Source organism: Pan troglodytes, chromosome 7 (assembly GCF_028858775.2).
Source record: "Pan troglodytes isolate AG18354 chromosome 7, NHGRI_mPanTro3-v2.0_pri, whole genome shotgun sequence".
In the NCBI taxonomy this organism is placed as follows: domain Eukaryota; kingdom Metazoa; phylum Chordata; class Mammalia; order Primates; family Hominidae; genus Pan; species Pan troglodytes.
In genome coordinates, this window is record NC_072405.2 from 115,408,360 (window position 1) to 115,429,531 (window position 21,172).

Below are 21,172 nucleotides of genomic sequence, written 5' to 3' on the forward strand. Positions count from 1 at the left end.
AGCACTAAATGCCCACAAGAGAAAGCAGGAAAGATCCAAAATTGACACCCTAACATCACAATTAAAAGAACTAGAAAAGCAAGAGCAAACACATTCAAAAGCTAGCAGAAGGCAAGAAATAACTAAAATCAGAGCAGAACTGAAGGAAAATGGAGACACAAAAAGCCCTTCAAAAAATCAATGAATCCAGGAGCTGGTTTTTTGAAAGGATCAGCAAAATTGATAGACCGCTAGCAAGACTAATAAAGAAAAAAAGAGAGAAGAATCAAATAGACACAATAAAAAATGATAAAGAGGATATCACCACCGATCCCACAGAAATACAAACTACCATCAGAGAATACTACAAACACCTCTACGCAAATAAACTAGAAAATCTAGAAGAAATGGTTACATTCCTCGACACATACACTCTCCCAAGACTAAACCAGGAAGAAGTTGAATCTCTGAATAGACCAATAACAGGAGCTGAAATTGTGGCAATAATCAATAGTTTACCAACCAAAAAGAGTCCAGGACCAGATGGATTCACAGCCGAATTCTACCAGAGGTACAAGGAGGAACTGGTACCATTCCTTCTGAAACTATTCCAATCAATAGAAAAAGAGGGAATCCTCCCTAACTCATTTTATGAGGCCAGCATCATTCTGATACCAAAGCCGGGCAGAGACACAACCAAAAAAGAGAATTTTAGACCAATATCCTTGATGAACATTGATGCAAAAATCCTCAATAAAATACTGGCAAACCGAATGCAGCAGCACATCAAAAAGCTCATCCACCATGATCAAGTGGGCTTCATCCCTGGGATGCAAGGCTGGTTCAATATACACAAATCAATAAATGTAATCCAGCATATAAACAGAGCCAAAGACAAAAACCACATGATTATCTCAATAGATGCAGAAAAAGCCTTTGACAAAATTCAACAACCCTTCATGCTAAAAACTCTCAATAAATTAGGTATTGATGGGATGTATTTCAAAATAATAAGAGCTATCTATGACAAACCCACAGCCAATATCATACTGAATGGGCAAAAACTGGAAGCATTCCCTTTGAAAACTGGCACAAGACAGGGAGGCCCTCTCTCACCGCTCCTATTCAACATAGTGTTGGAAGTTCTGGCCAGGGCAATCAGGCAGGAGAAGGAAATAAAGGGTATTCAATTAGGAAAAGAGGAAGTCAAATTGTCCCTGTTTGCAGACGACATGATTGTATATCTAGAAAAACCCATCGTCTCAGCCCCAAATCTCCTTAAGCTGATAAGCAACTTCAGCAAAGTCTCAGGATACAAAATCAATGTACAAAAATCACAAGCATTCCTGTACACCAACAACAGACAAACAGAGAGCCAAATCATGAGGGAACTCCCATTCACAATTGCTTCAAAGAGAATAAAATACCTAGGAATCCAACTTACAAGGGATGTGAAGGACCTCTTCAAGGAGAACTACAAACCACTGCTCAAGGAAATAAAAGAGGATACAAACAAATGGAAGAACATTCCATGCTCATGGGTGGGAAGAATCAATATCGTGAAAATGGCCATACTGCCCAAGGTAATTTACAGATTCAATGCCATCCCCATCAAGCTACCAATGCCTTTCTTCACAGAATTGGAAAAAACTACTTTAAAGTTCATATGGAACCAAAAAAGAGCCCGCATCGCCAAGTCAATCCTAAGCCAAAAGAACAAAGCTGGAGGCATCACACTACCTGACTTCAAACTATACTACAAGGCTACAGTAACCAAAACAGCATGGTACTGGTACCAAAACAGAGATATAGATCAATGGAACAGAACAGAGCCCTCAGAAATAACGCCACTTACCTACAACTATCTGATCTTTGACAAACCCGAGAAAAACAAGCAATGGGGAAAGGATTCCCTATTTAATAAATGGTGCTGGGAAAACTGGCTAGCCATATGTAGAAAGCTGAAACTGGATCCCTTCCTTACACCTTATACAAAAATCAATTCAAGATGGATTAAAGATTTAAACGTTAGACCTAAAACCATAAAAACCCTAGAAGAAAACCTAGGCATTACCATTCAGGACATAGGCGTGGGCAAGGACTTCATGTCCAAAACACCAAAAGCAATGGCAACAAAAGCCAAAATTGACAAATGGGATCTAATTAAACTAAAGAGCTTCTGCACAGCAAAAGAAACTACCATCAGAGTGAACAGGCAACCTACAACATGGGAGAAAATTTTCGCAACCTACTCATCTGACAAAGGGCTAATATCCAGAATCTACAATGAACTCAAACAAATTTACAAGAAAAAAACAATCAACCCCATCAAAAAGTGGGCGAAGGACATGAACAGACACTTCTCAAAAGAAGACATTTATGCAGCCAAAAAACACATGAAAAAATGCTCATCATCACTGGCCATCAGAGAAATGCAAATCAAAACCACTATGAGATATCATCTCACACCAGTTAGAATGGCAATCATTAAAAAGTCAGGAAACAACAGGTGCTGGAGAGGATGTGGAGAAATAGGAACACTTTTACACTGTTGCTGGGACTGGAAACTAGTTCAACCATTGTGGAAGTCAGTGTGGCGATTCCTCAGGGATCTAGAACTAGAAATACCATTCGACCCAGCCATCCCATTACTGGGTATATACCCAAATGACTCTAAATCATGCTGCTATAAAGACACATGCACACGTATGTTTATTGTGGCATTATTCACAATAGCAAAGACTTGGAACCAACCCAAATGTCCAACAATGATAGACTGGATTAAGAAAATGTGGCACATATACACCATGGAATACTATGCAGCCATAAAAAATGATGAGTTCACGTCCTTTGTAGGGACATGGATGAAATTGGAAACCATCATTCTCAGTAAACTATCGCAAGAACAAAAAACCAAACACCGCATATTCTCACTCATAGGTGGGAATTGAACAATGAGATCACATGGACAGAGGAAAGGGAATATCACACTCTGGGGACTGTGGTGGGGAGGGGGGAGGGGGGAGGGATAGCATTGGGAGATATACCTAATGCTAGATGACGAGTTAGTGGGTGCAGCGCACCAGCATGGCACATGTATACATATGTAACTAACCTGCACAATGTGCACATGTACCCTAAAACTTAAAGTATAATTTAAAAAAAAAAAATGTTGTCCTCCTCTCAATCCCAGGTCTAGAAAAATGTCTGAAACTTTTCCCACTGTCTTCCCCTCATGGCATCTCCAAGCCTCTCCTCAAGTTAGTTTCAGGGTTTGAGAGAAAGAAAGTGCTCTCCCTTGGGTTGCTCAGATCCCTAGTGGAAAGGTGAGTCATAAAGGGCAGCTCCCTGCATCTCTCACTTACTGAGGCTTCACTTACTTTTGTCAGGCAGATGCCATCATAGGCCTTTTTGCCAGCATTCTCTCTGAGATCTTGGATGCTTTTCATTATTTCAGTAGATTCCTGTTTTCCTTCTTGAATTAACACTGAGTTTATCTTTATGCACTATCTGTCTATTTCCAAGTGGCTGAGGCATGGTAAAAGCATATAATCTATCATCTTGGGAAAAAATGGAAGCAAAATTATGTAAGTTATGAATACCATGTTGTAGGATAATAATATAGATGTATTTTTGCTTAAAGCCAAACTTTTTTATGTTGTGTTGTCATTGTTTTGGGGTTTATTTGTTTACTAAACTCTGCAAGAGATAAAATCAGATTACACTGTAATATTTGCTATATGAGATATTTTCTTCTACTAATTGCAAGCTAAAAATAAGTTAACCAATGGCTCCCTGTTAGGAACTTAAAAATACAATTTCATATGTTTCTTACAAGGACTAAAGGACCATAAACCTCTTCTTTGCATATAAGGATGGCGAAGAGCTCAATTTTTTTCTGAGCAATTTTGTTCCCTTTTCTGAATGGTAAATTTAGTATTATTGAATAATAGACTACAATGATTTAATCTTGAATGATTATATCAAAGGACACTAAGGTTATTTTATTTATTTCCAAGAGTATTTCTTGTATTTAGTTTATGCTTGCTTATACGTGATAGAACATATATGAATCTATCTATTCTGGATTACCAATATTGAATAACAAAAAGGATGTTTGGCAGATTATAGACAAATATTTAGAAAGCATATTCTGCTTAAAATTTTATTTTTCATACAGTCACGAGTAATCAACTCATAACTAACCTATAACTTAATGTCGATGCCCCAAAGCTAAAGAGAAGGTCCATAGGAAAATAAGAAAATAGATGTAAAAAGAAGTACTTTTAGAGACATGAAATTTCAGTACAACAAATAGATAAATCTAAAACTTCCTTTAGAATTATTTTCCATCTATAATTTGACTTATCAGCACCATTTGTTGATATCACACAATAAAAAAAGACTTCAAAATTCAGTGGGCAACATATTTAGAATATAAAATTCTAAACCCTGCCCGATACTAATCAGGAGTAAAAACAAAATAAAATATTTTAAGGCTTTCAAATCTTGAATTTACCTCTCATGTTCCTTTTCTGAGGATGGTTCTTAATGATATCATTCGTGATAATGAATCAGAAAACAGAAACAGAAACTAAGAAAGACAAATTGTGCAATATAAGAAGCGAGGAAATTCACCCTGGAAGCTAAAGAAAACAGACTCTAGAATGACAGTGTTCGGTAAACACAGAAAATAATTGGCAGTCTTAGAACAGGAATTTAGTGGGCTACAAGACAAACATCTTTGGAGGAATTAAATGGACATCAGCAAGATGATCGAATAGGGAGCCCTAGCCTCTCCTTCCTCTAAGGAGAAACCAATTCAACAACAATACAGACCATTTCCCTTTGTGAGAAATCCAGAAACCAACTAAAAGGTTCCAGCATCCCAGGCAAACACAAACCCAGCTGCACCAATGCCAGTAGGAAGATTCATGGCAAACACTTACCATAGGCCCTCTTCCTCAGTGCAATGCAATTGAGAGAAAACTCCCAGATCTCAGTTTCTCCCTTGGAATGGAAAGAGAAGACTGAAACATATGTCCAATGTTGAGACTTTTTCAGGAGCTGCCCAAGGGACTGGTTTATGTCCTGACTAGATGAACACTGACAGGAAAGGGTGCCAAGTTGAGAGCTGCTGAGAACAAAGGCAAAAATTTGGACCCTTCACTGGCCATGGTTGCTTCCTCTGGCTCAGTAAATAAAGAGTAGAAGAAAACCTCTAACTCCTTGCTTCCTCCTGGAGAGGAAAAGAAATAAAACCAGCAACCAAATTTCTGGCTTTTGGCAGCCTATCTGAGAGGACTAGTTTTTATCTTGCTATCTCAGAGCCATATATGACAAGCCCATAGCTAACATCTTGCTCAACAGTTAAAAACTGAAAAATTTTCCTCTCAAATCAGGAACAAGGCAAGAATGCCCAATCTTGTCACTTCTATTTAACATAGTTCTTGAAGTCCTAGCTAGAGCAAATAAGCAAGACAAAGAAATAAAAGGCATTCAAGTCAGAAAGGAAGATGTAAAATGATCTCTATTAGTAGATTACATGGGTACACAAAAAATTCTCAAGATTCCACAACAAAAACCTGTTAGAACTAATAAATTCAGCAACGTTGCAGGATCCAAAATTATCACAAAAATTACTTATGTGGCTATACACTAACAATGGAATATCCAAAAAGAAAATTAAGAAAACAATCCTTACAATACTTACAATACTTACAATAGCATCAATAAATATAAAATACTTAGGAATAAACTTAACCAAAGAAGTGAAAGTCTTCTACACTGAAAAACTATAAAACATTACTGAAAGAAATTAAAGAAGACACAAATAAATGGAAAGACATCCCATGTTCATAGATTAAAAGACAAGATTGTAAAAATGCCCATATTGCCCAAAGAGATCTATAGGTTCAATGGAATCCCTATCAAAATCTCAGTGGCATTTGTTGCACAAATAAAAAAGCATCCTTAAACTCATATGGAACCATAAGAGAGCCGAACTAACCAAAGTAAAATTGAGAAAAAATAACAAAAAAAAAAGCCTCACACTTTGTGACTTCAAAACATATTACAAAGTTATAGTGATTAAAAATTTGTATATGGGACTGGCATAATTACAGACATATAGACCAGTGTAACAGATTAGAATGGCCACAAATAAATCTACATATATATGATTAACAAGCATGACATCCTTCAACAAGGATGTCAAGATGTCATCATTGTTGACATTCTTCAACAAGGATGTCAAGATGGCACTATGGGAAAAGGATAGTCCCTTCAGCAAATGGTGTTGGGAAAGGTGGCCATTCACATGCAAAAGATAGAAATTGGACCTTTATCTCACACCAAACACAGAAATCAATTCAAAATAGTCTGTGATTTGTCTTTTTCTGTTTTGTTTACTTTTAAATTTTTGTGGGTACATAGCATGTGTATATATTTATGGGGCACATGAGATATTTTGATACAGGCATACAATGCATAGTAATCACATCAGAATAAGTGGCATATTCATTACCTCAAATATTTATACTTTATTCGTGTTACAAACAACCCAATTATGCTCTTTTAGTTATTTTAAAATGTACAATAGATTATTGCTAACTGTAGTCATCCTCTTGTTTTATCAAATACTAGATCATATTTATTCTATTTTTTGTACACGTTAATCATCCTTTATGCTTCACCCCCACCCAAAACCCTTCCCAGCCTCTCATAATCATCCTTCTACTTTCTGTCTACATAAATTCAATTGTTTTCATTTTTAGCCTCCACAAATAAGTGAGAACAGGCAAAGTTTGTCTTTCTGTGTCTGGCTTATTTCACTTAACATAATGACATCCAGTTCCATCCATGTTGTTACAAATGACAGAAATAACAGTCTTTTTTTTGCGTCTGAATAGTACTTCATTGTGTATATGTACCACATTTTCTTTATCCACTTATCTGTTGATAGACAGTTACATTGCTTCCAAATCTTGGGTATTGGAATAGTGCTGCAATAAATGGGAGTGCAGATACATCTTATATCTTTGATATACTAATTTCCTTTCTTTTGAGTATATACCTAGTAGTGGGACTGCTGGATTCTATGGTAGTTCTATTTTTAGTTTTTTGAGAAACCTCCAAACTGTACTCCATAGTGGTCATACAAATATACATTTCCACCAACAGTGTACAAAGGTTCCTTTTTCTCCATATCCTTGCCAGCATTTGTTATTGACTATATTTTGGATACAAGCTATTTTAACTGGGGTGAGGCGATATCTCACTGTAGTTTTTATTTGCATTTCTCTGATGATCATTGATGCGGAGCACCTCTTCATACATCTATTTGCCATTTATATGTCTTCATTTGAGAAATGTCTTTTCAGATATTTTGAGCATTGTTTAATTGTATTATTAGATATTTTCTTAGAGTTATTTGAGCTCCTTATATATTCTGGTTATTAATCCATTGTCTTATCAATAGTTGCAAATATTTTCTCCCATTCTGAAAATTGTCTCTTCACTTTGTTGATGGTTTCCTTTGCTGTGCAGAAGCTTTTTAACTTGATGTGATCCCATTTGTCCCTATTTGCTTTGGTTGCCTGTGCTTGTGGAGTATTACTCAAGGAATCTTTGCCCAGTCCAATGTCCTGAAGAGTTTCCCCAAGGTTTTTTTTTTTTTTTAGTAGTTACATAGTTTGAGATTTTATATTTAAGTCTTTAAGTCATTTTGATTTAATTTTTGTATACAGTGAGAGATAGAGGTGTAGTTTCATTCTTGTGCATATAGGTATTTGGTTTTCCCAGCACCATTTATTGAAGAGACTGTCTTTTCCCCAATGTATGTCTTGGCACCTTGTTAAAAATGAGCTCACTGTAGGTGTGTGGTTTTATTTCTGGGTTCTGTATTCTGTTCCGTTGGTCTATGTGTCTGTTTTCATGCCAGTGACATGCCGTTTTGGTTACTATAGCTCTGTAGTGTAATTTAAAGTAAGGTAATGTGATTCCTCCAGTTTTGTTATTTTTGCTCAGGATAGCTTTGGCTATGCTAGATCCTTTGTGGTTCCATATAAATTTTAAGGTTGTTTTTTCTATATCTGTGAAAAATATCATTGGCATTTTGACAGGGATTGCATTCAATCTATAGATTGCTTTGGGTGGTATGGGGATTTTAACAATATTTATTCTTCCATTCCACGAACATGGAATATCTTTCAATGTTTTTGTCCTCTTTAATTTCGTCAGTGTTCATAGTTTTCATTGTAGAGAACTTTCACTTCTTTGGTTAATTCCTAGAAATTTAATTGTATTTGTGGCTATTGCAAATGGAGTTACTTTCTTGATCTCTTTTACATATTCTATACTCTTGGCATATAGAAATACTACTGATTTTTGTATATTGATACTGTATCCTGCAACTTTACTGAATGTATCAGTTCTAATAGTTTTTTGGTGGAGCCTTTTGGCTTTTCCAAATACAAGATCATATCTGCAAAGAGGGATAATTTGACTTCTTCCTTTCTAACTTATATGCTCTTTCTTTCTTTCTCTTGTCTGATTGCTCTAGCTAGGACTTCCAGTGCTACGTGGAATGCTGTTGAACGTGAGCATCTGTGTCATTTTCCAGATTTTAGAGAAAAGGCTTTCAGTTTCTCTATTCAGTATGATACTAACTGTGGGTATGTCACATATGGCATTTATCGTGTTATGTTCCTTCCATACCCAGGTTTTTGATGTTTTTTTTCAATAAGTGATGTTGAACTTTATCAAATGCTTTTTCGGCATCAATTGAAATGATCATATGGTTTTTATCCTTCATTCTATTGATATGATCTATCACATTGATTTGCATATGATGAGCCATCTTTGCATCCCTGGGATAAATTCCGCTTGATCATGATGAATGACCTTTTTAATGTATTGTGGAATTCAGTTTGCTAGTAATTTTTTGAGTATTTTTGCATCAATATTTATCAGAGATATTGGCCTGTCATTTTTTTATGTGTCATTGGTTTTTGGTATCAGGATAATACAAGCCTTATAGAATGAGTTTGGAGATATTCTGTCCTCCTCTATTTTTTGGAACAATTTGAGTAGAATTGGTATTCGTTCCTCTGTAAAAGTGTGGCAGAATTAAGCAGTCCATTGGGTTCTGGGATCTTATTTACTGAGAGAATTTTTATTGCAGCTTCAATCTCATTGCTTGTCATTCATCTGTTCAAATTTTGGATTTCCTCATGGTTCAACCTTGCTAGATTTTATGTGTCTAGGAATTTGTCCATTTCTTCTAGATTTCTTAATTTGTTGGCATATAGTTTTTCATAGTAGCCACTAATGACCCTTTGAATTTCTACAGTATCAATTGTAATATCTCCTTTTTCATCTCAGATTTTATTTACTTAGGTGTTTTCTTTTTTCTTATTCTGTCTAATGTTTGTCAAGTTTATATTTTCAAAAAACCAACTTTTTGTTTTGTTGATCTTTTATATTGTTTTCATTTCAAATTCACTTATTTCTGCTCTGATTCTTATTTCTTCTCTTCTCCTAATTTGGGATTTGGTTTGTTCTTGCTTTTCTTGTTCCTTAAGATGCATTGTTAGGTTGTTTATTTGAAGTTTTTCTTCTTTTTTGATGTAGGCACTTATAGCTATAAATTTTCCTCTGAGTGCTGCTTTTGCTATATCTCATAGATTTCAGTAGTTATGTTTCCACTAAAATTTGTTTCAAAAATTTTTTCACTTTCCTTCTTAATTTCTTCATTGACCACTGGTCATTAAGAAGCATATTGTTTAATCTGCATGTGCTTGTATAGTTTCAAAAATTCCTCTTGATATTGATTTCTAGTTTTATTCCATTATGGTCAGAGAAGATGTTTGATATTATTTCAAAATTTTGAATGTTTTAAGTCTTGTTTTGTCACCTGATATATGGTCTCTCCTTGAGACTGACCCTTATGCTGAGGAGAAGAATATGTATTCCATAGCCACTGGATGAAATGTTCTGTAAATTGGTATTAGGTTCATTTATACTACAGTGCAGAGTAAGCCCAATATTTCCTTATTGATTTTCTGTCTGGAAGATCTCTCCAAAGATGAAAGTGGGGTGTTAAAATCTCCAGCTCTTATTATATTGGGGTCTATCTCTCTGTGTGTCTCTAATAATATTTGCTCTACATGTTGGGATGCTGTAGTGTTGGGAGCATATATATTTATAACCATTGTATCGTCTTGCTGAATTTACCTCTTTATCATTACATAATGACCTTCTTTGTCTTCTCTTATTGTCTTTGTCTTGAAATCTATTTTGTCTAAATATAGCTACTCCTGCTCTTTTCTGTTTTCCATTGTCATGGAATATATTTTTCTATCCCTTTATTTTCAGTCTATGTGTGTCTTTGTAAGTGAAGTGTGTTTCTTGTAGGCAACAGGCCGTTGAGTCTTATCATTTTTATTTAATCCATTCAGCCAGTCTATGTCCTCTGATTGGAGAGTTTAATCCATTTGTGTTCAATGTTATTATTGATAAGTAACGACTAACTTCTGCATTTTATTTGTTTTCTGGGTTTTCTTTTGTAGTTTTATCTTCCTTCATTCCTTCCTTCCTTCCTGTCTTATTTTCGGTGAAGGTGAGTTTGTCAGATAGTATGTTTTAATTGCCTGTTTTATTTTTTGTGTATACGTTGTATGTTTTTTGGTTTGAGGTTACCATGAGGCTTGCAAATAATACCTTATAACCCGTTATTTTAAACTAATAACAACTGAACTTTAATTGTATAAACAAAGAAACCAACAAAGAAGCAAAAGAAAAACTAATAAAAACTTCACACTTTATCTTCCCACTTTTAAACTTTCTGTTGTTTCTATTTATATCTTATTGTACTGTCTATGTCTTAAAAAGTTGTTGTAGTTATTATTTTTGATTGGTTCCCCTTTTATCTTTCTAGTCAAGATATGACTAGTTTATGATGTTATAATATTCTGTTTTTCTGTGTATTTACTATTACCAGTGAACTCTGAAACTTCAGATAATTACTTATTGCTCATTAACATTCTTTTCTTTCAGCAGTATACTTCAGATGAGATTGGTGTGTTCAGGGTGGTATGGACGTAGACACAGCTGTATACTTCAGATTGTTGGTTCATGTTAAGTAACTGTTTAAGATTCACATTCCAAAGAAAATCATGCTACACAAAAATTATCCAAGATTTTTGCCCTAAAAATTATTGGATAAAATATAAAAAGTACCATTGTAATTGTGTCTCTTGTGAATAAAACATCATTCTATATGTAAACAGATTCACTCAACCCTTTGGTTGTAGAAAACTTCAGAGTCGGTAAGTTGCTGTCTAACTTCCTGTTGCATGCACTTGCCAGAGAAAAGTGAACAATGCCTTTTGTGCCAGCATCATTTGAGGATGAAAAGAATCATTTCACATAGCTGAAGGGGACAGCCTGGTGCTTCCAGAGAAAGGCAATGAAAACCACAGGGAATAAAGTACTGAACACCGCATTGCAAGTTTGCATAAGGGGGGCCACACTGTTGGCTACCATGGAGAAAAAGACCAAAAGGACTGCCATGACAGCCAGGAAGATGTCGATGACTTTGTCCAGAAGATTCCAGGCAGTGGCATTCTCCAGCCCTTCTAGCTCCACCACCTGCTAGTGCTGCATCATGAATATCCAGCTCCATCTTAGAGACGCAGGTCTGGCATGCCTCCTGGATTTCCCAGGCCCATCCTGATATGCAGATTTTTCCCTGCTGGCCAGTTCCTGCTTCAAGTTCAAGATTTCATTCTGGTGAAGCTCCTTTAGGTCATTCCTTCTTCAAGTTCAAGATTTCATTCTGGCGAAGCTCCTTTAGGTCATTTCGTTCTTCTTCTAATCATTCACATCTATTTCACTCCTCCCATAAGGTCTTCATTATTAACAAATTGTCCCTCTGGTAATGTTCCTTGAGAGTGTCAAAGGATTTCTCTAGCCTGGCCTGGGTTTCCCAGATCTCCTGGATCTCATGTAATAGTGCATCAAATCCCAGGCTTCGTATGTGCAGGGTATTCTTTTTGGAGCTGGATGTTCCTACAGTTATGCCACCAGTGGTGCTGTTGACTCCCACTGAGCCTAAAATAGTCCTAGGACAATCTTTCTGACTGCCATATTGTGGGCATCACTGAAAGTTCAAAATCACTCCCAAAGCCTTCCCCTCGTCATCCACTTGCCCTACCTCTAAACAGTACTTTAGGTTACAGATGTTGTCTGTACTGCCAAATTTGTTCCAAATCATTGAGGCAAAATCTCTGGGTTTTGAGACCATGGTCCCTGCTGCTGAATAGCTGGCCTGAGAGAAACTGGAAAATCTACCTTTGACACCACCTGCCACACCTTCACTGAAGCCAGTCACCTTCACTCCCACATCCTTCAGACCCTGCTGCATGTTCCTAAAGACATCCTTTGGTTGCTGGGGGATCCCATTCTACTCCACCTCTTACAGCATCCTGTGGTAGTGCTCAAGCTTCTTTTGTACCTGGAGGATGATTTGGGCAGATTTCTGGTTCTTCTTCTCGAAGTCCTGCTTGATTCAGCCAGCCTACTACTTGTCCGAGCTGTTGGCAAGCTTCAAGTACTCAGCAATGCTGTCATCCCAGGCTGTGCAATCTTGATCTGTTATGTGAGCATCAGGATCTTCTGCTGCAGGTGAACAATAGCAGGATTTTTTTTTTTCACTGAGGGTCTGTTGTTCCATCCATGGAGTCTGTGTGAATGCTGTCATTAGTACTGGAGACCACTGCACTAGATGTCTGAGTGAGGCTGCTTACTTCCAACCACTTAATCCACTCTGCAGTTCCCTCCTCTCTTGGCAGACATGCAGCAGCAGCAGCACAAGTTATTTCCATTATGGTGGAGCTGATAGGGGCATCAGCTGTGGATGAAGACCTGGGTTGACCTGACTGCATAACAGCTGTCATCTCCTAGCCATATTTCCTGATTTGGGAACTTCCCTTGGGGCTTCTGGCTTGTCCTACCTACTACGCAAGCTTGTTCCTCTCTTCATCTAAGGTGGCATTTTAATCTTCTGTAGGACATGATTCAGAGCTGTGGAGTGGGTGGAGACACCATCAGTCTCAGCACATGCATTCTGGCTTTCCAGATCCATTTCAGGTTCTGGATTGGCCTGAATTTGCTGCACATGGTATGGAGACACTGATGTCCTCCTGTGCTGGTGCTGGAAGAGATCCTTCAAGCCTTAGCTAATCACATTAATGTTTTTCCTAACATTGTGGGTCATTTTAGACAACTTTTTTCCTGATTCTATATGCTTTCCAGCCTCTGCATCTTGTTGTTTGCCTCTAGGATCAGAGTCCTCATATAAGTATTCACTGCCCACATGCTCCATCAGTAGACTTAATATGCTTATTTGCAAACTTATTTTCTTTAACACACCAAGAGTGTTAAATTATGTAGGCATTTGCTTCAACAATGACTGTGCATGCAGCCATGAGATTAAGGGTTCATGCCGCCTTCATTACTCTTCCTCAGGCACTTCTAAGGTATATGAGAATCATTTTAGGAAAAGCTCCTAAAAATCCCAACAATAGCTTTACTTTCTTTGCATAGATAAGGATGAACAATTGTTATCCAAAATGTTTCCCAAAAAGTTCTCTTAAAAAATCATAGAAACAGAAGATCCATATGAAAAGAGAACCAATCTAGGAGGATGGATATTGTGTCTTCTAAATCTTGTGACCAAGAGCAACTGTTCACCAAATGTTAGCATCTGTAGAAAGTACTAACTGTGAATGTGTTTTCTCCAGAAATTACTACTGGTGGGGAGGGGAGAGGCAGCCAGAGTCTTCACAAGCACCATCTTTCAAGCTGAAGTACTGCCTCCAGCCACTGATGCCATGTCCCCTGGTTGATCCCTTCCAACCAACCTCCTCATGCATCTTGCCCCAACCACCTCAGTCACCACTGCTTGTGACTTATCCTAATTCTTTTGCCATTGTCTTTCATAAGGCAGGAGTTTTTAATTTTAATGAAGTCCAACTTATCAATTATTTCTCGTATGGATCATGCCTTTGGTGTTTTATCTAAAAAGTCATTACTATTTCCAGGATCATTTGAATTTTATTTTAGCTTATCTTCTACAGTTTTATAGTTTGTATTTTAAATTTATGTCGATCATCCATTTTGAGTTAATTTCTGTGACAGATGTTAAGTGTGTATCTAAGATTTATATTTTGCATGTAGATGTTCAGTTGTTCCAGCATCATTTGTTGAAGAGACCATCCTTGTTCTATTGTATTGCCTTCACTCTTTTGCAAAAGATCAGTTGACCATATTTATGTGGGCCTATTTCTTGGCCCCGTATTCTGTTCCATTGATCTACTTGTTCATTCTTTTGCCAACAACACATTTTCTTGATTACTGTAGCTTTATAGTAAATCTTGAAGTTATGTAGTGTCAGCCATCTGATTTTGTTCTTCTGCTTTAACATTGTGTTGGCTATTCTGGGTGTTCTGCCTCTCCATATGAACCTTACAATCAGTTTGTTATCTACAAAATAACTTGCTGAGTTTTAAAATTGAGATTGCATCAAATCTATAGATCAACTTGAAAAGAACTGACAATATTAAGCCTTCCTATGCATGAGCATGGTATATCTTTTTATTTATTTAGTTATTCTTTATATGTGTTATCAGAATTTCACAGTTTTTCTCACATAGATCTTATACATATTTTGTTAGATTTATACCTAAGTATTTCACTTTGGGAGGTGTTAATGTAAATGGTAAAGTGTCTTTAATTTCAAGTTTCACTTGTACATTTTTGCATCTGTGTTTATATGTAGAAAAGTGATTAACTTTTGTATGTTAACCTAGTATCCTGCAATCTCACTTTAGTTATTTATTAGTTTCAGGAGTTGTTTTGTTAATTATTTGGATTTTCTACATAGATGATCAATTCATCTGTGACCATAGTTTTATTTCTTCCTTCCAATTTTATTTCCTTTTCTTGTCTTATTGCATTAGCCAGATATCCAGTATGATAGTAGAAAGCAGTGCTGAGAGGAGACATCCTTGCTTTCTCCCTGATCTTAGTGGAAAATCTGCAAGTTTCTTACCATTAAATATGATGTTAGCTGTAGATTTTTTGTAATTATTCTTTTCTTAGTTTGCTGTGAGTTTTTACCGTGCATAGGTGTTGGATTTTGTCAAATACGTTTTCTGCATTTGTTGATATAATCATGTGGCTTTTCTTCTTTAGTTCATTGATATGATACATTACATTATTTGATTTTAAATGTTAAATCAGCTTTGCATACCTGGTATAAAACCCACTTGGTCATGGTGTACAATTTTTTTAGACATTGCTGGATATGATTTGTTAATATTTTCTTGAGAATTTTTGCATGTATGTTTATGAGTGATATTGGTCTTTAGCCTGGTTGTGTGTTTGTTTTTTCTTCGTGATGCCTTTTGTCTTGTTTTGGTGTTCGAGTAATGCTGGTGTCACAGGATATGTTCAAAAATACTTTTTCTGCATCGTCTTCTGGAATAGATTATAGAAAATTGGCATAATTCTTCCTTACATGTTGGGTAGACTTCATGAATAAAACAGTTTGGACCTGGTGATTTCTATTTTGGGAGGCAATAAATTATTGATTCAAATTATTTACTAGATTAGCTATGCTCATATTGTCAATTTTTTCTTGATTAAATTTTGTAATATTATACGTTTCAGCAATTGGCTCATTTCATCTAGGTTATAAAATCTGTGGGTATAGAGTTGTTCATAATTCTTTATTATCCTTTAAGTTTCAATAGGATCTGTGGTGATCTTACAATATTAGTAATTTGTGTCTTCTCTCTCTCTCTCTCTTACTCTCTCCCTCTGCCTCCCTCTTCTCCCACTCCCTCTTCCCTTCTCTCTGTTAGCCTGGCTAGAGACTTATCAATTTTTTTTTATTTTTTATTTTGTTTTGAGGCAGAGTCTTGCTCTGTCGCCCAGGCTGCAGTACAGTGGCACAATCCCAGCTCACTGCAACCTCTGCCTCCCGGGTTTGAGCAATTTTCCTGCCTCAACCTCCTGAGTAGCTAGGACTACAGGCATGTGCCACCATGCCCGGATAATTTTTGTATTTTTAGTAGAGACTGGATTTCACCATGTTGGCCAGACTGGTCTCGGACTCCTTGGCCAGACTGGTCTCAAACTCCTGACCTTGTGATCTGCCCACCTCGGCCTCCCAAAGTGCTGGAATTACAGGTGTGAGCCACCACGCCCAGCCAAGACTTATCAATTTTAATGATGCTTCCAAAGAACCAGCTTTCAGTTTTGTTGATTTTTTCTATTGGTTTTATTTTTTCAATTTCGTTGATTTCTGTTCTAATTTTTATTATTTATCTTCTTCTCCTTACTTTGGATTTAATTTAAACCTTTTCCCCTAGTTTCTTAAGGTGGAGGCTTAAGTGATTAATCTCACATTTTTCTTTTTCTGTAAACATGTATTCAATACTATAAATATTCCTCTGAACATTCATTTCATTGTATTCCACACATTTTGATAAATTGTATTTTCATTCTCATTTAGTTCAACATATCTTAAAATTTCTCTTAAGATTTCTTCTTTGATCCATGGGTTACATAGAGGTGTGTTGTTTAATCTCCAAATATTTGGAGATTTTTCAGATAACTTTCTGTTTTTTTCAATATTATTATTATTTTTAAGTTCTGGGATACATGTGCAAGATGTGCAGGTTTGTTGCATAGGCAAAAGTGTGCCATGGAAGTTTGCTGCACCTATCAACCCATCACCTAGGTATTAAGCCTAGCATGCGTTAACTCTCTGCCCTAATGCTCTCCCTGCCACCCACCCTCTCCTGACAGGCCCAGTGAGTGTTGTTTCTCTCCCTATGTTCATATGTTGTCATTGTTCAGCTCCTACTTATAAGTGAGAACATGTGGTGTTTGTTTTTCTGTTCCTGTGTTAGTTTGCTGAGGATAATGGCTTCCAACTCCATCCATGTCCCTGCAAAGGAAATGATCTCATTTCTTTTTATAGCTGCATAGTATTCCATGGTGGATATGTACCACATGTATCCAATCTATAATTGATGGGCATTTGGGTTGATTCCATGTCTTTGCTATGGTGAATAGTGCTGCGCTGAACATATGCGTGCATTATCTCATAATAGGCTGATTTATATTCCTTTGGGTATATACCCAATAATGGGATTGCTGGGTCAAATGGTATTTCTGGTTCTAAATCTTTAAGGAATCACCACAATGTCTTCCGCAATGGTTAAACTAATTTACATTCCCACCAACAGTGTAAAAGCATTCCTATTTCTTTGCAATCTTGCCAGCATCTGCTGTTTCTTGACTTTTTAATCCCCATTCTGACTTGCGTGAGAGGGTATCTCATTGTGGTTTTGATTTGCATTTATCTAATGAACAGTGATGCTGAGCTTTTTTTCATGTTTGTTGGCTGCATATATGTCTTTTTTTGAGAAATGTCTGTTCATGTCCTTTGCCTACTTTTTAATGGAGTTGTTTATTGAATCTTCAATAAAATTTACAAGAAAATTGTAAATTTGCTTAAGTTCCTTGTAGATTCTGGATATTAGGCCTTTGTCAGATGGATAGATTGCAAAAATACCTCTTTGCAAGTAAACTGGAAAATCGAGAAGAAATGGATAAATTCCTGGACACATAGACTCTCCCAAGACTGAACCAGGAAGAAGTTGAATCCCTGAATAGACCAAAACCAAGTTCTGAAATTGAGACAGTAATAAATAGCCTACCAACCCAAAAAAAAAAGCCCAGGTTCAGATGCATTTACACCTGAATTCTACCAGAGGTACAAAGAGGAGCTGGTACTATTTCTTCTGAAATGAAAAGGAGGGACTCCTCCCTAACTCATTTTATGAGGCCAGCATCACCCTGATAACAGAACCTGGCAGATATACTACAACAAAAACAACAAAAATAAAACTTCAGGCCAATATTTCTGATGAATGTTGATGGAAAAATCCTCAATAAAATACTTGCAAACTGATTCCAGCTGTACATCAAAAAGCTTATACACTACCATCAAGTCAGCTTCATCCCTGGGATGCAAGGCTGTTTCAACATATGCAAATCAATAAATGTAATTCATCACATAAACAGAACTAAAGACAAAAACCACATAATTATCTCAAAAGATGCAGAAAAGGCCTTCAATAAAATTCAACATTCCTTCATGTTAAAAACTCTCAATAAACTATATATTGAAGGAACATACCTCAAAATAATGGCCATTTATGATAAACCCACAGCCAATATTATATTGAATGGGCAAAAGCTGGAAGCTTTCCCCTTGAAAACTGGCACAAGACAAGGATGCCCTCTCTCACCATTCTTATTCAACATAATGTTGGAAGTTCTGGCCAGGGCAATCAGGCAAGAGAAAGAAATAAAGCGTAGTCAAATAGGAAGAGAGGAAGTTGAATTATCTTTCTTTGCAGATGACATAATCCTATATCTGGAAAACCCCATCGACTCAGCCCAAAAGTTTCTTAAGCTGATAAGAAACTTCAGCAAAGTCTCAGGATACAAAATCATTGTGCAGAAATCAGAAGCATTCCTGTACATCAACAACAGACAAACCAAATCATAAATGAACTCCCATGCATAATTGCCACAAAGAGAATAAAATACCTAGGAATACAGCTAACAAAGGAAGTGAAGAGCCTCTTCAAGGAAAACTATAAACCACTGCTTAAGGAAATCAGAGAGGATACAAGCAGATGGAAAAACATTCCATGCTCATGGATAAGAAGAATCAATTTGTGAAAATGGCCATACTGCCAAAAGCAATTCATAGATTCCATGCTATTCTGTTATTAATTATAGTTTAATTCTACTGTGGTAGAACAGAACATTGTATGATTTATATTCATTTAAACTTGTTAAGGTGTTATTTTCTTATCCAGCATGTGGTCTGTCTTGGTGAATGTTCTGCGTAAACTTGAGAAGAAGGTAATCTCCTATTTGTGATAAAGTGGCCTATAGACCTCAGGTAATACAGTTTATTAACACTGATGTTCAGTTAGACCATCCTTATTTTCTGCCTGCTGGATCTGTCCATTTCTGACAAAGGGGTGTGAAAGTCACCAACTATAATAGTGAATTCATCTATTTCTCTACACAGTTATATCAGATTTTGCCTCATGTATTTTGATGTGCTATTGTTAAGTGCATACATATACACATTAAGGATCATTATGTCTTTTTTAAGTATTTGCCCAATTATCATTAGGTAATGCTCCACTGTCCCTGACAACTTTCCTTGCAGTGAAGTCAGCTCTGTCTGAAACTACTCTTTCTTTTGATCACTGTTAGCGTGGCATATCTTTGTTTACTTTTTATCTATATGTGTCTTTATAATTAAAGTGGGTTTCCTACAGACAACATATAGTTGAGTCTTGTTTTTGATCCAATTTGGCAATCTCTGTCTTTTCTTTGATGTATTTAGGCCACTGATATTTAAGATAATTATTGATATATTTGTATTAATATCTATTGTACTTTTTGCACTTTACTATTTGTTGTACTTGTTCTTGGTTCTTATTTTTGTCTTCCACATTTTTTTTCTTTTTGTGGTTTTAAGTGCATTTTAAATTATTCCCTTTTCTCTTTCTTGAAATATTAATTATACTTTTTTTTTTTTTAGTCATTGCACTAGAGTTTGCAATATACTTTTGCAACAACTAATACAGGTCCACTTTTTTGTTGTTTGTTTGTTTTTTTGAGATGGAGTCCCACTCTGTCCCCAGGCTGGAGTGCAGTGGCATGATCTCGGCTCACTGCAACCTCCGCCTTCCAGGTTCAAGTAATTCTCCTGCCTCAGCCTCCCAAGTAGCTGGGACTACAGGAGCGTGCCACCATGCCCAGCTAATTTTTTTGTATTTTTAGTAGAGATGGGGTTTCACCATGTTGGCCAGGATGATCTCAATCTCTTGACCTCGTGATCTGCCCACCTAGGCCTCCCAAAGTGCTGGGATTACAGGCGTGAGCCACCGTGCCCAGCCGGGTCCACTTTTGAATAACATTATACCACTTCATGGGTTATGCAAGTACCTTGTAATTTAAAAAAATCTCAAATTCCTCCCTTCTGTCCCTTGTATCATTGCTGTAATTTATTTTACTTATACATGAACATACAAAAGCATATATACAGGCATACCTTGGTGATATTGTAGGTTCAGTTCCATGCCACTGCAATAACGTAAATGTCACATAAAGCAAGTCGTGAATTTTTTGGTTTCTGAGCGCATTTAAAAGTCATGTCTACACTATGCTGTAGTATATTAAGTATGCAATAGCATTATATCTAAAATGATGTACAAATCTTAATTGAAATAGTTTATTGAGGCCAGGTGCGGTGGCTCACGCCCGTAATCCCAGCACTTTGGAAGGCCAAGGCGAGCAGATCACGAGGTCAGGAGATCGAGACCATTCTGGCTAACATGGTGAAACCCCATCTCTACTAAAAAATACAAAAAAAAAAAAAAAAAAATTAGCCGGGCATGGTGGCGGGTGCCTGTAGTCCCAACTACTCAGGAGGCTGAGGCAGAAGAACAGCGTGAACCTGGGAGGTGGAGCTTGCAGTGAGCTGAGATCACGCCATTGCCCTCCAGCCTGGGTAACAGAGCAAGACTCTGTCTAAAAAAAAAAAAAAAAAAAAAAAGTTTATTGCTTAAAAATGCTTGTAATTATCTGAGCCTTCAGTGAGTCATAATCATTTTGCTAGTGGAAGTTCTTGTCTCAGTGTTGATGGCTGCTGACTGATCAGGGTAATGGTTGTTGTAGGTTGGGGTGGCTGTGGCAATTTTTAAAAATAAGATGATAATGAAAATTGCTACATTAATTAATTTTTTCTTCATGAAAGATTTCTCTGTAGCATGCAATGCCATTTGAAAGCATTTTACCCATAGTAGAACCTCTTTCAAAATTGAAATCAATCCTCTCAAACCCTGCTGCTACTTTATCAAATATGTGATGTAATATTCTAAGTCCTCTGTTGTCATTTCAATAATGTTTACAGCATCTTCACCAGCAGTTAATTCAATCTTAAGAAACCACTTTCTTTGCTCATCCTTAAGAAGCAACTCCTCATCCATTCAAGTTTGGTCATAAGAGTGCAGCAATTCAGTCA

The 21,172-nt window shown here is 36.6% G+C and overlaps 1 pseudogene; it reads right to left on the reverse strand.

The window, feature by feature from the left end:
• Positions 1-11,256: 11,256 nt before the first annotated feature.
• On the reverse strand, positions 11,257-13,366 carry LOC100609594 (transmembrane and coiled-coil domains protein 1-like; annotated as a pseudogene).
• Positions 13,367-21,172: the final 7,806 nt, after the last annotated feature.